At 36.5% G+C, this 16,308-nt stretch overlaps 1 pseudogene; it reads left to right on the top strand.

The window, feature by feature from the left end:
* The first annotated feature begins 1,240 nt into the window (after window positions 1–1,240).
* Window positions 1,241–16,308, top strand: part of LOC149254155 (trimethyltridecatetraene synthase-like) — a 51,681-nt pseudogene continuing 36,613 nt past the window's right edge.

Below are 16,308 nucleotides of genomic sequence, written 5' to 3'. Positions count from 1 at the left end.
GAAAAAATCTCATGATGTTTCTTTCCCAAGATGCAACACTCACAATTACTAGACGATTCTTTGATGGGAGATAATCCTCTAACCATTTGTTTCTACTACAATAATCTTAAACCATAGAAATGCAAATGTCCAAACCAAAAGTTCCATAATCAATAATTAGCAAAACATGCAACCATAATTGAACTGACCTAATCTATATAACTAATGATTAGAGGAACCCGTGTGCTCGTAAATCACGGTAAGTTTTCCACTTGTAACGCGGTGCTTGCTAGCACCCTCTTGTGTTAAAACACTTTGCATACATCCTGCAGAGTGCATTATAGTTGTAATCAAGATAAAAAAAACATTTCTCCCCATGGACAATCGTTGATCCGCTCTCCCCTAGCTCTTTGTAACCTCGCTCTGATACCAATTTTTTGGAAAGGCAGAGAAGGAAAGACACAAATTTTCACACACAAACAGTAATATGAGTTGTGTCTCTTCTATTGAACACACAAACTTGATGATTACAACGAACCCAGTGAGGGGTATTTATACTTTTTCAACTAGCGACTCATCCAAAATAACTTCAACATGAAAACACACTCTAAATTTGACTTTACCAAATATAAGACTAAAATAGAACTCACTCAAACTTGACTAGTTAATTAACACTCTAATTTTAGACAACTTTCCATTTAGTGATCTTTAACATTATTTATAGACAAGAATAAATAATAATTCAACACAACTTCCAAAAAATTTTGGTCATGCCTATTCCTTGGTTTTCAAAGGGAGAGTGACTTGCCTCCGCATCACTTTTTTGGAGGTTAGCTTTTGGATGTACAACGCAAAAGAAAAACACAATAACAACTATTCACTCAACTTTAAAATACATTTGTATTTGTGAGGAGGTTCTATAATCTCATCAATCATACAAGGTGTATGAAATCTAACAAAAACTAACACAACATTTATAATATTTAAAATTTAACACGATTTGAACCAATGATTTGTGGATACTAAAATACACTTAACCCCTCATGTATGATAAGATAATTATAATCTTTTAAATGATTTTATGTTCATAGTTTGAATGGAATTGTAGCATGTGGAAAGTGCAAAAACAAGTTATGGAATGATTCCATTTTTCCACCATATAGCCACATGGTTGGTTGGGTTATCATAATCCATAGCGGGGAGCTACATAGTTCATGTAGCAACTTTGTAAATGTTGAGAGTTCTGAATTTCTACTTTACCATGGATTTACAATGGGTGTTCATCGCTGCAAATATGCAACTTATTATCTATCTTGCAGTAGCCATCATATTTGCTTATCTCATTTATACGCTACTTCGACTCTCTTTGAAGTTGCCACCTGGTCCCCATGCCTAGCCCATAATCAGGAACCTGCAACTTATGGGGAAACTGCCTCATAGATCCTTGGAGTGACTTTTCAAAATGTAAAGCCCGCTCTTGTATATGAGACTAGGATCCGTGCTCATGTGGTCCTATCCAAAACTGAGATTGCCTAAGAATTTCTCAAGGAAAACAACGTCATCTACACTTCCCTCCCCTGGGTGGCAGCCGTGAAATACACAGTCTACAACTATTCTGACATCACCAGGTCTCCCTACAAAGATCACTGCTGCATCAGAAGGAAACTTTGCCTCATGGAGCTTTTTAGTGCCAAGCGACTTGAATCCTTTGAGTACATCAGAGTCAAAGAGGTGGCTCGGATGATACATTCCATGTTCGAGACGTGCCGACAGGTCCTCCCCATAGAAATTAGGGAAGAGATGACTAATTTTAGCAATAATATAATTTCTTAGATGGTTTTGTGAAAAATGTACTTGGACGAGAAGGTCAGGAACAAAATAAAGCCGACGGATTCAGGGAGATGTGGGAGGAGTTTTTTTTTCTCAACTAGGTTTTTAACACTGGATGATTTATACCATGGCGCATTTGGCTAGATCTCTAGGGTTACGTGAGGCGTATGAAGAAGTTGAGCAAGTGGTTGGATGTTTTCTTGGAGGAAGTGTTAGAAGAGAAGGAAAAGCGAAGGGCAGGTGTAGATAATTATGTGGCCAACCATATGGTGGATGTTTTTCTACAGAGGGTCAATGATTCCCAGTTGAATCTGAGTCAAGTCAAAGTCAAAGCATTCACTCAAGTATGCACTTATAACTTTTCTCGTCTTCATTACATTCTATGGCATTCTAAACCGTTTGAGTTGTGTGTGTAAGACATTATAGCATGTGACATCGAGAGCTCTACGAAGCTCGTGGAGTGGCCATTGGTCGAACTCCTTAAAAACTAGAAACCATCGAAAAGGAGATGGAAGAGCTGGAAAAATGGATGGGAAGAGAGGGGTGGGTGGAGGAGAAGGAAATTGGTGGGTTGGAGTATCCGTAGGCGATAGTGAAGGAGATGATGAGGTTCCACCCGATGGCCCCCATGTTCATTCTGTTGAGAAATATAGGGCATTAGTGTTAGTTGATTTCTCTTCCATTAGTGACTGCTTGTGAATGTTTTTTACTTACTTCGATTAAGATATTATTTATGTTAGATTATTAGTGTTCTTCTTCATCAAAAAGTAACCAATGCATGATCATTAATAGACAAGAGACACAACATGTAGGCTATGAGCCAAGGCCAAAACCTCTCACTCTTTGAGAGGAAAACCCAAACAAATTCTTCTTATAGAGATTCCACTTGACGAATACTAAGACCAATACCCTTGACCTAGTAGGCTCTCTGAGACCAAGACACAAGTCCTTTTGACAATAAACCTTCTTCTTTGATTATCTTCCACTTTAATATTCTTCGTGTCTATGCGAAACATTGTCATGTGCTAGTAATCACCTTCCTGGGTTAACATCGAATCATATTTACTGTAGGATAGAGATTATACCGAGATCATCACTATGGTAGCTATTTCCTTGACCAACCTATAACCTCGTTATTGAGATATCAAAATTATCCTTTTAAATTATTGTCCCTGTATATGGTCTTTAATATTCTTCGTTGCACCTTCATTCCTTCTCCAAACTATCTGCACTTTGTCACTGTAACCATTGTAATCTAAACTACCTTTCATTGTCACCCATCCAAGATAACAGAGGTATACAAGAGTCTGAATGTGATTTGCCATTGATCTTTTCACTGTGATTGGCCACCAAAAATACATAAGAAGTATGAACTATCTTCTCCACCAAAATATCTAGATTTATGAAGTTCATTCAATGTTATTACCCGCCGAAGTTGCAGAGGTATCCGAGTTTCTTGTATGTGATTATGCGAAGATCTGAGCTTGGTATTTATAGTATTTTGTCCATATTATTGAGCTGACATGAACTAATGAACTGACATGTCTTTATAATGCAAGACGGCATGATCAAACAAGTTCAACTTAGGGAAAGGGTTAGTTCAATTGTCTTTTGCTTCTAGTTTCCGTCAAGGATCTAGGGAGGCCGCTCTTGTCCGCAAGAGGGATTTGTCCGGTGTAACAAATTGGCGACCATACTGGGGAACTTCTTTGTTCTCGTCTTTTTCCTTAGTTTTTCTTTTTGATTCTTCTGATTTATCCAAACCCGAGTCTTTATAACTTAATGAACTCTTAGATCTGTGTGGTTGATTTTTTGAATTTTTATTCTTTCTTAAGTTTTTTACCCCTGTGTTGTTTCTATTTTCTAACAGAGCATAGTCCTGTGCTAGTTTTTCCTTAGCAACAGAGCGCATGCACTCTGTTTTCCACTATTTACCTGCGCATGCCTTGAGAATTTTTGAAAATATAGATTTTGCTTCAACCCAGACCTGAGTTTGTTTTTCTGGAAGTGTCATTATATTTGTTTGGACTGTGTTGTGTTTCTTCTGAGCTCAATTGATTGCTCTGTTAATGATTTTTGAGAATTAGGTCTTTTTGAAGAAATTACTTTAGGTTTTGCTTGGTTGATTTGTTGATTGATCAAAAAAAGATAGATTATCCTTTTTCTTATGATATTCTTATTTTGTTTTGTCAAATATATCATTTAAGCCTTAGTTGTTGCTTATTTGCAATCAAACTCATTTTGAATTGCAAATTAGAGTTTCTTGAGACCTAGTGCTTTTGTGAAGGAATTGTGGTCATTTTTGCTTGATAAAGGAAATTGTTGCTTTCATCTTGGAAATTTCTCACAATTACACTATTATTATCATTAAATCAAAGCATTCATAAGGAAAAATGTGTTTTCTCCAACTCTCTTGATTGATTTCTGTGTACTTAAAAGTTTTGAGTGAATAGAGATAAAGAGTATTTTGGCTGATTTGATGTTTAGAGAAATCTAGAATTTGTTTTGTTGATTGTAGTTTCATTACATTATAGTGAAACTGGCTGCTTTAGAAAAATTGGAAAAGTTGTGAGTTTTTGCATTTCATTTCGAAAAATCAAAGAAACTCTTTCTTTTCTCTAAATAGGATTTCATTGAATTTGAAAGTTTCTATTTCATTTTTGAGTGCATTAAGATTTTGAGTCATGTCATAACATCATAAGTTTCACCTTCATCACCTATTGATTAAACAACAACTTAAGGTGAAACTTATGATGCTATGACATGACTCAAAATCTTAATGCACTCAAAAATTCAATAGAAACTTTGAAATTCAATGAAATCCTATTTAGAGAAAAGAAAGAGTTTCTTTGATTTTTCGAAATGAAATGAAAAAAATCACAACTTTTCCAATTTTTCTAAAGAAACCAATTTCACTATAATGTAATGAAAATGTAGTCAACAAACCAAATTCCAGATTTCTCTAAACATCAAATAAGCCAAAATACTCTTTATCTCTATTCACTCAAAACTTTCAAGTAAACATTCATCAAAGTGTAGGGATTTGGAATAGGGAAGGAAGTAAACATTCCAAAGCTACAAACAAACAATAGAATCTTGAGTTAGGGAGAGAAAATCCAATTATTTCCATTTTGCTCTGGGAATCTCTTCTTGTACATGATTTAAGCACAAGATCGTGTTGAATCTGGTGAAGTGATCATACCCACTTCATTGGCATAGATATAGTGATTTGCACGTATTACAAAGGTACCAAAAGGTACTTGGGGTCACTTGAAAGTAAACCTGCAATTGATCGTGTGGAGGAGCCTTCTAGGGGATTGAGCTTGTTACTCTACCCTTGCATGTACGTCTGATCTGCGACTATCCCCCAAGGTAAAATTGTTGTATTTTTTAAACTTAGTGACTATAATCCTAGGGCTCTACCTAAGGTGATGACAGAGGGAAGGTCCTGCTGTACTTGGAATAGAAATTGACTAGATTCACTTGGACTTTTTGGAGGGTAATCTGTGTTGGAGATGATTTATAGAAGAATTAATTTCTCTAGACTTTTCATTAAGTAGGTTGTCAGGGTAACTGGTTCCAAATGCTCATTTCTATAAAGCTTTTCACCTTGATCACTACGACATTGGATTTCATCATCAAATGGTAATTATTGATCTCTGTGAAGAGTCAGTTTGTATGATTTGAACTCCTAGATTATTAGTACGTGTCACTTTCTGTGTTGCTTTTTTTTTTACTTTTGATAGAATTTGGGTGTAATTTATATATTGTGTAATTGATCAATTGAAAATTTTTCATTGTGTTGGAGTTACCAAGACAAACACGTAGAATACTTGGGGACCCCCCTGAGTATACACCGAGTTAGTTAGAAAAGATAAAAGCTGAAAAATCTAGAACATCAAGATCCAAAACTGCAACAGAAATTGAAACTTCTACTATTATAGACTCTCATGTAAGAGGAATTGAAGTTAAGCAACTGATAACATCTACTATTTTGGGCCTTTAAGTAACAGAAATTGAATTTGATCAAACTAAGAAATTAACATCACACTCAGAAGGAATTGATTTATGAATTACTGAACTCATTAAAACTAAATTAGATACCAGAGACTTTTCAGATACAAATCCCATTTCTGAACCAGATATTAACGAACCTGAGTTTGATATTCTGAGCCTGAGACTTATACACCCGTTATAATGCATATTCAAGATTCTCCACATTCACCAACTGTGAAACTTATTATTACTGATAGTCTCCCTCTTAGTCTCATTGCCAGTTAAGAACTTGTTTCCGGCCAAGAGGAAGAACCAATAGTGTCTACCAGTGAACCCACAGATATCTCAGAGTTTTTGTTTGGATCTCTTCACCCTAAACCTTGGTATTTCACATCCTTGAACTTTTTAGGACAAGGGATTCTGTGATACATGACTCCTTACTCTACTGTACCAGGTTTTGACTGGTCTATGATGGCTTTTAGAAGTACCTCATTAGACACATCTATGTTTTCTACTTCTCCAGAGTCAACATTGTATGGTGGTTTTCTACCACCTGGATATCACTCTCTTGCGGGACCCTATTCAGGAGCTTCTTCCTCGAACTCATCTTCAAACATGTCAACTTGGGTAGTTAATCCTACCAATGAAGGTTTGACATCTAAACAATTTATTAATATTCTTTCCAGTAATGTTGGTAATCCACAAAAAAACCAAAAAGGTGTTTATTACTCACCTCGGGGGCAACCATCATATCCTCCGCCTAGAGGAAAACCTTTTGGTGGATCCTATCCTACAACTGGGGGGAAACCCCCTGTCGAGAATTATCTTAATTATGCTCAAATGCCTCAAACCAGTTTTGGTCAGCCTATTATGCCTCAACCCGCCATTGGAATTCCTTACCCTGGAATGAATACAATTTGGAACCCTTGGTTAAATCAACAGTCAATTTCAGTTGCTTCTCATGTGCCTTTGTATCAACCCATTCAACCTATTGGACAACCTATACAACAATTACCTTTTCAAGGTATACCTTTTCAAGTCCATCCAACTTTCCAGGTTAATCCATCAACACCTAACCATCAACCACATCAGCATCCTATCCCGATTACTCCTGAAACCTTCGTATAGTCTTCTATACAAATGAATGTTCAGAACCCAGGTTCAAGTTCACCTAAAACTCCCATTCTAGGAGTATCACAAGTAACTGTCCCACTTATATCACAAGTAATGGTGTAACCCTTTCTTTAGTCTTTACCTCAGGTATCTGGTGTTCAATATATTCCTACAATTCCGTCAATACCTCAAATACCATTTGTACATCCTAACATCCCATATATGCAAGTATTGTTTCAAGGGAAACCTTTCCAAGGTTTACCCCAGAGTCAATTTTTTCAAGTTCCACCTTTTCAAGGTCAACCTTTGCAAAATCAACCCTTTCAAGGATAGTTCGTTCAAGGTCAAATGAGTCAAAGTCTCCCTTTTCATAATCAACCATACCCAGTTCATATGGTTCAACAACCTATACAACCACAATACGGTATGGTTCATCCTGGATATCCTGGAGGTATGAAAATTCCAACTACGCAAGCTATTCCAGGATATCCTGGGTATCCTCCTCCCAGTACAGGACTCATCCCTCAGGGTTATCAGTATCCATCTCAAGATCCTAACCGCTAGTTTCCCTTCATTCCAATTTTGGATTTTGCTGACCTCTCTCGATTAACTAACGATCCACTTCTTTATTTACCATTTTGGCTAGCCATTCCTACTAAGTTTCCCAGTGATATTCCTAACTTTGAAGGTAATTCAGGCGAAGATCCATCCAACCATGTTGTGAACTATCATCTTTGGTGTGCTTCCAACTCATTAATCAACGATTCTCTTAGATTATGACTTTTTCAATAGACCTTAAACAGTTTAGAAGCCAAATGGTATGTATAATTTCAGCACGCTTCTTTCAGCACATTTAATACCCTTGCTACAACTTTTTTGACCCATTTTCAGTTACCCATTCGATATGATAATGGAACTGAACTTTTAAAGTAGTCAACATCAACCCATATCTCAAATCACATTCATGAATGGAGATGAATATGTTGCTTGGTTAAAGTTTACATTCCATACCTAATTTTGGGTGAATGGTTCATAAAATATATTTTACCGGTAATAACTGAAGATGTGGCCAAAGGGGGTGTTGTAACTGAGGAGAAAGTAATCGCTCGTGCTCAATATCTTGATCTTGTTTATACTCAGTCTGGTACCTTCTATGAAAAGATCCCAGATTTACCCTGACCTAGTCAAACTAATCCAGACCTTACAGGATCACATGCCACAGATGGCATGATTAGTTCTGTGAGCCAAAAATCTAAGAACAAAAAGAAAAATTCTAAGGAAACTTAGGTTTTGGATTTATCTGATTCACCTGAAGAAGATCCTTCTCCTGATATTACTTTGTAAATTAGCGTCATAGAGTCATCTACCAACAAGGGTAAGAAATCCGAAATAAGAAAAATATATAAGGCAAAGATAACCAAGAAACTCATTCTAAGGAGAAATAAAACAAGAATGAACTGTCTGATGAAAAGAAGAAACCTCAGTATCCTTGCCTAATTTGTGATGAAGATAATTAAACCAAGGAGTGCCCACATCATGCCTAAGTTTCCAAATTTGTCAAAAGTTCACCCATTCCCGTTGTTTTGAAGGATCCTTTTCCTCCCCAAGATAGTAAAATGGTTTCTCATGACCAATCCTCCTAATCTGCATTGACAGATATCATGATGATGTCTTCCAAAGTTATGGTAGCAACGAGATCCAAAGATTACATGTCAAAGAGTCTTGTTGAAGATGGAGATGACTCCAGTCCAGCTAGTCAGACGTCCACATCTACTCCTCCTTCTGAACCGTTGCATATTGAAAAACAAAACCCTGATATGATAATTCGTCTACCTCCTAAGGGTATGCTTCGAAAGTCAGCCTTTAATCCTCATGCTAGGGCTACTCATAACTATAACATTGTCGAAGATTTGGCTATGTCACCTTCGATAATGCCAGGTCTTGAAGTGCTGCACACTTGTCTAGCACAAAGGGAGTTATTATTATCATCCATAGGAGTAGTAGATCCTCATGACTCCAATTTCATTATTTTCTATCTTGAAAATAATGTCCCGGGTCTTCCGCACCAACTAGCTTTTCATATACCAGTTCATGTCAAAACGCGATGTGTTTTTCAAAAAGTGATTGACGAAGGAGCATCGACATTTATTATGTCCATTACCTATTGGAAAGCTTAGGTTCTCCAACAATCAATCAATCTCCCATGAATTTGAAATCCTTTGGTGGAAGAGGTTTTCGTGTGTATGGACTTTTAAATGATTTTCCAATCGAAATAGAGGGAAAAATGGTTGCAATAGACATTGAGGTTGTTGATGTTCAACTTGGCTATAACCTTTTGCTTGCTCATAGCTAGACTTATGCCATGGCGGAAGTTGTCTCTTCATATTTTAGGATGATCATGTTTCTTCACAAAGGAAGGATTGTGAAAGTAGACCAATTATCCTATTATACCTCAGACCCTAATTCCACTGGTAGTGTGCCTTTTGTTAGAAAATCAATGACTCCATATGCAGAAGTTAGTGTCGGTCTTCTCAAAGATTCATCTTTTATGGGAAATTTCACATTCCCTCCACCCATTTCCCTCATAATGATGCCTAGATTAACATGATTACATCAAGTACTTTTGAATCGAGAGATCCGTGGAAAGTACCTTCAGAATAAAAAATGATCTTATATGGTAATGAAATGCCTTGTAGCCCTTTTGAGTTAGCCTATGAGGAAATTCAGTCTTTTTCCAACTCATCAACATCTAAATACAATCGAATGAATACTATTATTGATGAATATTCTCATTTGTCACACTTGGAACCAATCTATATGCATGATCCTTTTAACACAAATTTTTTAACTAATGAAGGGATTATGTAAGTTATGACCTTGGACGAAATTCCATGGAACAATACTCATCATCATTCAAACTTATTGCCATACTTTCACAAAATTCAGAATAATTTATCATCTATGTTTTCTTCTGAGGCTCTTAGTGATCCTCAATGTCCAATATCTAGCTTTTCTTCCACTTCTGAACAGAATTTAGGGAACATATCAGCAATGACACCATAGATATCTCAGTGAAACCTGGGATAACTGAAAATATTCATATAGAAGATTCTTGTTCTTTAGATGAGATTCAAACTTACAAAGCCTTATTTCAGGAATTCCATGACATCTTTGCCTGGTCATATGAAGAAATGCCAGGAATCGACCTTAGAATAATTGTTCATGAAATAAAAATTTATCCAAATGCTAAGCCCATTAGACAATGATTACATCCTATACATCCATGAAAAATTGCCACTATCAAGACTGAGGTTGAAAGATTGTTGAAAGAAGATTTCATCTAGCTCATTCCTTTGGCTGATTGGGTATCAAATAGTGTGCCCATTAATAAAAAACAAGAAACTATTCGAGTATATGTTGATTACCAAGATATTAATGAAGCTTGTCCGAAGGAAAATTATCCAACTTCATGTATCGACCAAATTGTTGATGATTGTGCCGACAATGAAAGCTTTTCATTCATGGATGGATTTTCTGGCTACAATCAGATAAACATACTCCCTGTCAATCAATACAAAACCAAATTTATATTCCCATGGGGAAATTTTGCTTATTGCAAACTCCCATTTGGCCTGAAAAATGTTGGCGCAACTTTTCAGTGGGCAATGTCTTATGCATTCCACAATATCATGCATATTGTTTAGCCTTATTTAGATGACCTACAGGCTCATTCAATGAAAAGGAAGGATCGCCCACTGCACTTAAAAGAAATTTTCATTAGGTGTAGGCACTAAAATATTTTCTTGAATTTGCACAAATGTGTTTTTTGTGTGCAATCAGGTCGTCTTCTAGGTTTCGTCATTTTGAAAGAAGGCATTCGTGTCAAACCCCTGAAGGTAGAGGCAATTCCAATTTTACTACTCCTTCTAGCCTTACTCAACTCGAAAGTTTGCAAGGGAAAGAAAACTTTTTGCGTAGATTCATCCAAAATTATGCTGAACTAACCCAGGGTTTTACTCGACTATTGAAAAAGGGAATTCCATTTCTCTGGGATGAGCTTGCTGATAAATCTTTTGATGCATTAAAACATGGACTAACTAATGTGCCATTACCACATCCACTTGATTATCATCAAGATTACTTTCTGTACTTAGTCACGTCCAATTCCACGGTTGGCATGGTGTTAGTCCAAGAGGATGATTCTAGTAGTGAAAATGTGATTTACTATTTGAGTAGTATCACTAAAACCGAGATTAAATATGCACATGTGGAGAAGCTAGCCATGGCAGTTGTACAAGTTTTCAACAATTTTGTCACTATATACTTCTCCAAAAAACAATTGTCATTTCAGATTGCAACCCTATGATGTATATCCTCACTAAACAATTTCTACAGGGAAAATAATCCAAGTGGATAGTTATCTTACAAGAGTTTGATTGGGAATTTGAAAATTCCAAATTAAAGAAATCTTTGATTTTCACTAAACAATTGTGTGACTTTCCTCGTACTAATATAAAAATTGTAGTAGAATATTCTTTTGCTGACGAACCTCTCTTTCTTATTAGTATGTCAAATTTGTGGTATGGAGATATCATTATATATCTCCAAACACAAAATTTTAGGCCCGAGTTATCCAAAACTGATAGTCATCGAATTCGATACCAATCCCAACAATACAATATTATTGGTGACACTATTTACCGTCGCGGTATCAATTCTATATTTCGACATTGTTTGATTCTCGCCGAAAAAACATTAAATGACTGCCACTCTGGAGCATGTAGTAGTCACATGTCTAGGTATGCTACTACCCAAAAGATATTACGTGCTGGTTATTTTTGGTCATCAATGTTTCAATATTTCATTACTACAGTCCGCAAATGCAATAATTTCCAAATCTATGATCACAAAATGCAAGCACCTCCAGCTCCTCTTCACCCTATTATAGTTGTTAGTCCTTTTGCCATATGGGGCATAGGCTTCGTCTCCTGTAACCCTCACTCAGCAGGGGGGCATGGGTATATTATCCTTGCAGCCAATTACTTTACGAAATGGGCTGAGGTGATGCCTACATATAGAGATGACGGTGAAACTGTAGCAACTTTAATTTTCAATCATGAGATTGCTCGGTTTGGTGTCCCACAAGCTATTGTTATAGACCATGGTAGTCATTTTCATAACTTTATGATGGTCGAACTATCCGCACAACTCGGCCTACGCCATGATAGCTCTACTCTGTACTATCCACAAGTTAATGGTCAGGTCGATGTTGTCAAAAAAGTTTTAACCGATATGATTAAACGGATATTTGGTATTCATAAAGGAAACTAACATTCTATGCTCTTTTCAGCACTGTGGGCTTACCGTACTACTGCAAAAACATTGATTGGTTTTACTCCTTTCCAACTTGTTTATGGTTTGGAAGTAGTATTACCCATTGAATGTGAAATCCCATCCATAAAACTAGCTATCAAATTATTACCTACTACCTCTGCAGACGAAGAACACTTTGTACCTTTAGCACATTTATATGAAAATCACCGTGATGTTGCATTGGCTAGTGAGGAGCACAAAAAATGTGTCAAATCTCAGTTTGATCAAAATGTTAATCCTAGTTCATATTCAGAAGGTGACCTAGTCTTGGTTTATGATCAAGCTCATGACAAGTTAGGTGGACGAAATTTTGAACGCATGTGGCATGGCCCTTACATCATAAAACGTGTATTAGCTAAAGGAGCCTATGAGTTGGTTGATTACGATGGTATTCCTTTGGGAAAGCCCAAAAATGGTCTTTACCTAAATAAATATTATGCATCAAATTTTGGTCGAGATCTATACTTTATTTACCATTTTTTAGGTACGTGTGATAGTTAATGTTTTTCACATTTTCTACTACTTCTCCTGCTTATCTTGTTTTTACACTTGATTTGTAGATGTTGACATTCTCTCAGACTTAAATCTGATGGCACTTGTCATAGTACTCAGAATTTCTTTGCAACTTGGGTTATCTATTCACCCAGTGATGAGCTAGTCTCTATTCATGGAATATGTCTTGGTCAAATAACCAACAACATAGTAGAATATAGTGCAATCATTGAGTTATTAGTTGATGCCATCACATTTGGTATCCGACGTTTGATCGTTAGGTTAGATTCGCACCTCATTGTATCACATTTAAATAGTGTATATACAGTAAGAAGTCCAACAATGTTAACAGTGTTTTCACGGGTTTGTCTTTTGGAAAGGAAATTTGATTATATCGAATATCAACACATTCTGAGATATTTAAACACATTGAAATATGCATTGGTGAATCATGTCTTAAATAGACATTTGCAACATGTGTCAATTTAAAAGAATATTCATTCATACATTGATTAAGATAAACAATAGGCGAAAGTAGTAGTTTTTCATTAAAATAGAGTTTGTATAAAAGTGTGTGTCTACAAAATATGTCATCCGAGGACATAAGGCCCCATGGCCTTTTATTTTCTAAATATGCTGACACCAAAAATCAAAATGTGGTTCTAAAAACTAGAATAGCTAAGCATGATGATGCTCATGATTACAAATGATAGCACAAGAAACTTGATGCAACAAATGTCTGAGGGGCCCTCGAACCCCAACTACATGTTTTTGATAGGCGTGAGGAATGTCATCTGTCCCAGTCTTCGGGATGTTCAAAGTTAACCTCTCAAGGTTTTGTTCCATCACTGTCAAGATATCCTTTGCCTCTAGGTTAGCTACCGCAGCTACTATAGGCTACTCGCCTCACCTATGAAATCGTCTCAGCCCTGATGGTTGTTTTGGGCCCACATATGCACATGCATTTAAGATAATTAGCCTTCGAAGACAAAAAACACATAAAAAATTAAAAATTTAGAAATATGTCTAAATTTGAAATTCTCACCTAGATCACCTCACTGAGTTCTGTCTCGAAGTGGGAGATCAAGATCACCTCTCTAATCCATCCCGACATACAGAAAGTCCTAAATTGGAACAATCTGCTGGCCTAACCAATCAAAGAACTCTGCAGTGTACCTCACTACTAGTCCATCACCTCCATGGCATGCCATCAATGCAACCCACCTCATCATGCATGGATCCATGGGACCACCCTCATTTTCTAGAATCTGTTGTGGCTGGAGAATAGGAATCCTCTCTAGGTTAAAAGAAAAAAGAATGGCACCATAACCAAAATTCCCCAGTTTTCCATTCTTACAACTAGTCAACTAGCCCTTCATGTTCACCACCACTACTTCGCACCAGTTGTACACCGTGCATTCCCAACATTCCATGACCGTCTACATCTGTGCTCATGTGACTAAATGAAGGGAAACACTATCACACAGTTTGCAAACAATAAAAGTAATGGTCCTCAAGGGCAAAAGCTTGATGGTATGAATATCAATTCTCCCATCCTTAGGTGGTGCACCCCTACAAAAGCATCGTAGATACCCATTAGTAGTATCTCCTCCTAACCTCTGTCTGAATAATTAAATACCAACTCCCTGATGAGATATCCCAATCAATAAATAGATTTCATCGGTGTCAATGTTAACATGATGATCAGCGACCATAAAACACTATTAATGGACATTCCAGGTTCTTACCGGCCATGTCATTAAATCTACCTGAGCTTTCATCTCAGGAATGAGCGAATATTTTAGGAGGTCACAAGTCCTGAGATCCTTCCTGGTGGCCTGATCTGCGAAAGCTGCCAGATTATTGGCTTCATGTTCTCTTTCCCTCCACTCCATTTTGAGCAATCAAATGACCTGAAATGACCATTTTAAAAGGATTAGAATCATTTTGGAAACCCATCTCATGTTTTTTTGGCCCAAAACTTCTTTAAAAATAAACCCTCGGCGCCTACACCACATCCATTTTACGGACAGGGCATGATTGCGTGGATTTTTCCAGTAAAATTCCATGTAGGCCATGATTTTCCATAAGGAAAATTTTATCGGCCTCTGCGAGCTCGAATGAAAAGAAACAACGCAAGCACGAGGGATCAATTTTAAACATAGTTTTGCCCCAAAAAAATAAATGGAAGCTTAAAATGAAATTTTAAATAGATAAAAAGCTAAGTTAAGGAGAGATGTTCTACCTGCAAGAAGCGGTGTGTGATTTCGTCCTTCGACTAGCTCAGAATCAGTCTTGGAAGTCTGGTGGTAAAAATGCCTCTCTCTACTCTCAAATGGTAAAAATGCAAATGGTGAAAATAATATACCATTCCCACTTTTATAAGTTGTTTTGGAGCTAAAAAAATTATTTTTTATATTTAAAACCTTTTAAGAGGGAAAATGACATTTTTTAGCAGTTATGACGTGTTATTGAGTTTGAATGTGCAGGATAGGTTACTGAGCGAGGATGAATCATTTTGACTATTTAGCATACTTTTATCACTTTTCATGCTCTTAAAAATTACGAAAAGAAAAAAACATGTAGTCCTCTTTTAAGCCCTTTTAAGACTCTTTCAAAACAAAAATATTGTCGAGTACTTGCATGTTCAAACTTGTAAAAGTAAATGAACAAACGTCCACTCAGTATAAGTTTACCCCTTTTACAGACTGAGTTAGGAATATTTATGAAAAAGGTATACATTGACCGAACATGGTCAATAGTGTTCACTCCTATTTTATTTTATCCTTTTTCAGACCTGAGGGACTAAAAGTTACGAAAAATAACTGACCGAGTCTACTTATGTTTTTCTTTTGGCTCTCTAAAACTGAAAAACACCGAGATTTACTCTCTTCGGGCTCATTAATATTTTACAGTAAAAGAACTAAGTGAGTTTCCTTTTTGTGTCTTTTTCAAACTCTTAAAAGAAAACAACATTGATTTACTCCTTTACTGGACTCGTAAAAACTAAACAGTATAGGACCTGTTGAGTATAATGGGACCGAAGCATTCCTTCTCACTGTTCGTTAAATATAGTTCGGTGGACTCATTCGAATGATGAGCTTACTATCCAAGCATATCTTATCCTCCTCAAGCTTGTTAAAAAATAAAGAGGTACTTGCCAGTAATGGTGGGGGGAAATTGGGAAAAGGTGTCCATTTTACATTTTCATTTTTTAAAAAAGGTAGCAAGTCACTCTTGAGCACAACACTCCATCACACTCATGTCCAGGTTTTTGGTATTATCGTTAAGTTAAATGCCTCATTTGAAATTCTTCTTGCTTTTTGGTATTATTGTTAAGTTAATTGTTGCCAAGTCAATTATCATGTTGTTTTGTGTTCAAAATAAGTTCGACCTCTGTTCAAGACCCCTTTGAAAATTCTAGTCTTCAATCACATTGGCCATCCTTAAGTTAATCCTTGCAAACTATTTTCAAAACTTGACATTATGTTTCGTTTCGTAGGCTTTCCTATGACGGGTCGCTTC

The sequence above is a fragment of the Pinus tabuliformis genome, chromosome 7, assembly GCF_031772625.1.
Source record: "Pinus tabuliformis cultivar Carrire ecotype Pingquan chromosome 7, CPIR1, whole genome shotgun sequence".
In the NCBI taxonomy this organism is placed as follows: Eukaryota; Viridiplantae; Streptophyta; class Pinopsida; order Pinales; family Pinaceae; genus Pinus; species Pinus tabuliformis.
This window is presented reverse-complemented; position numbering and strand designations above follow the sequence as displayed.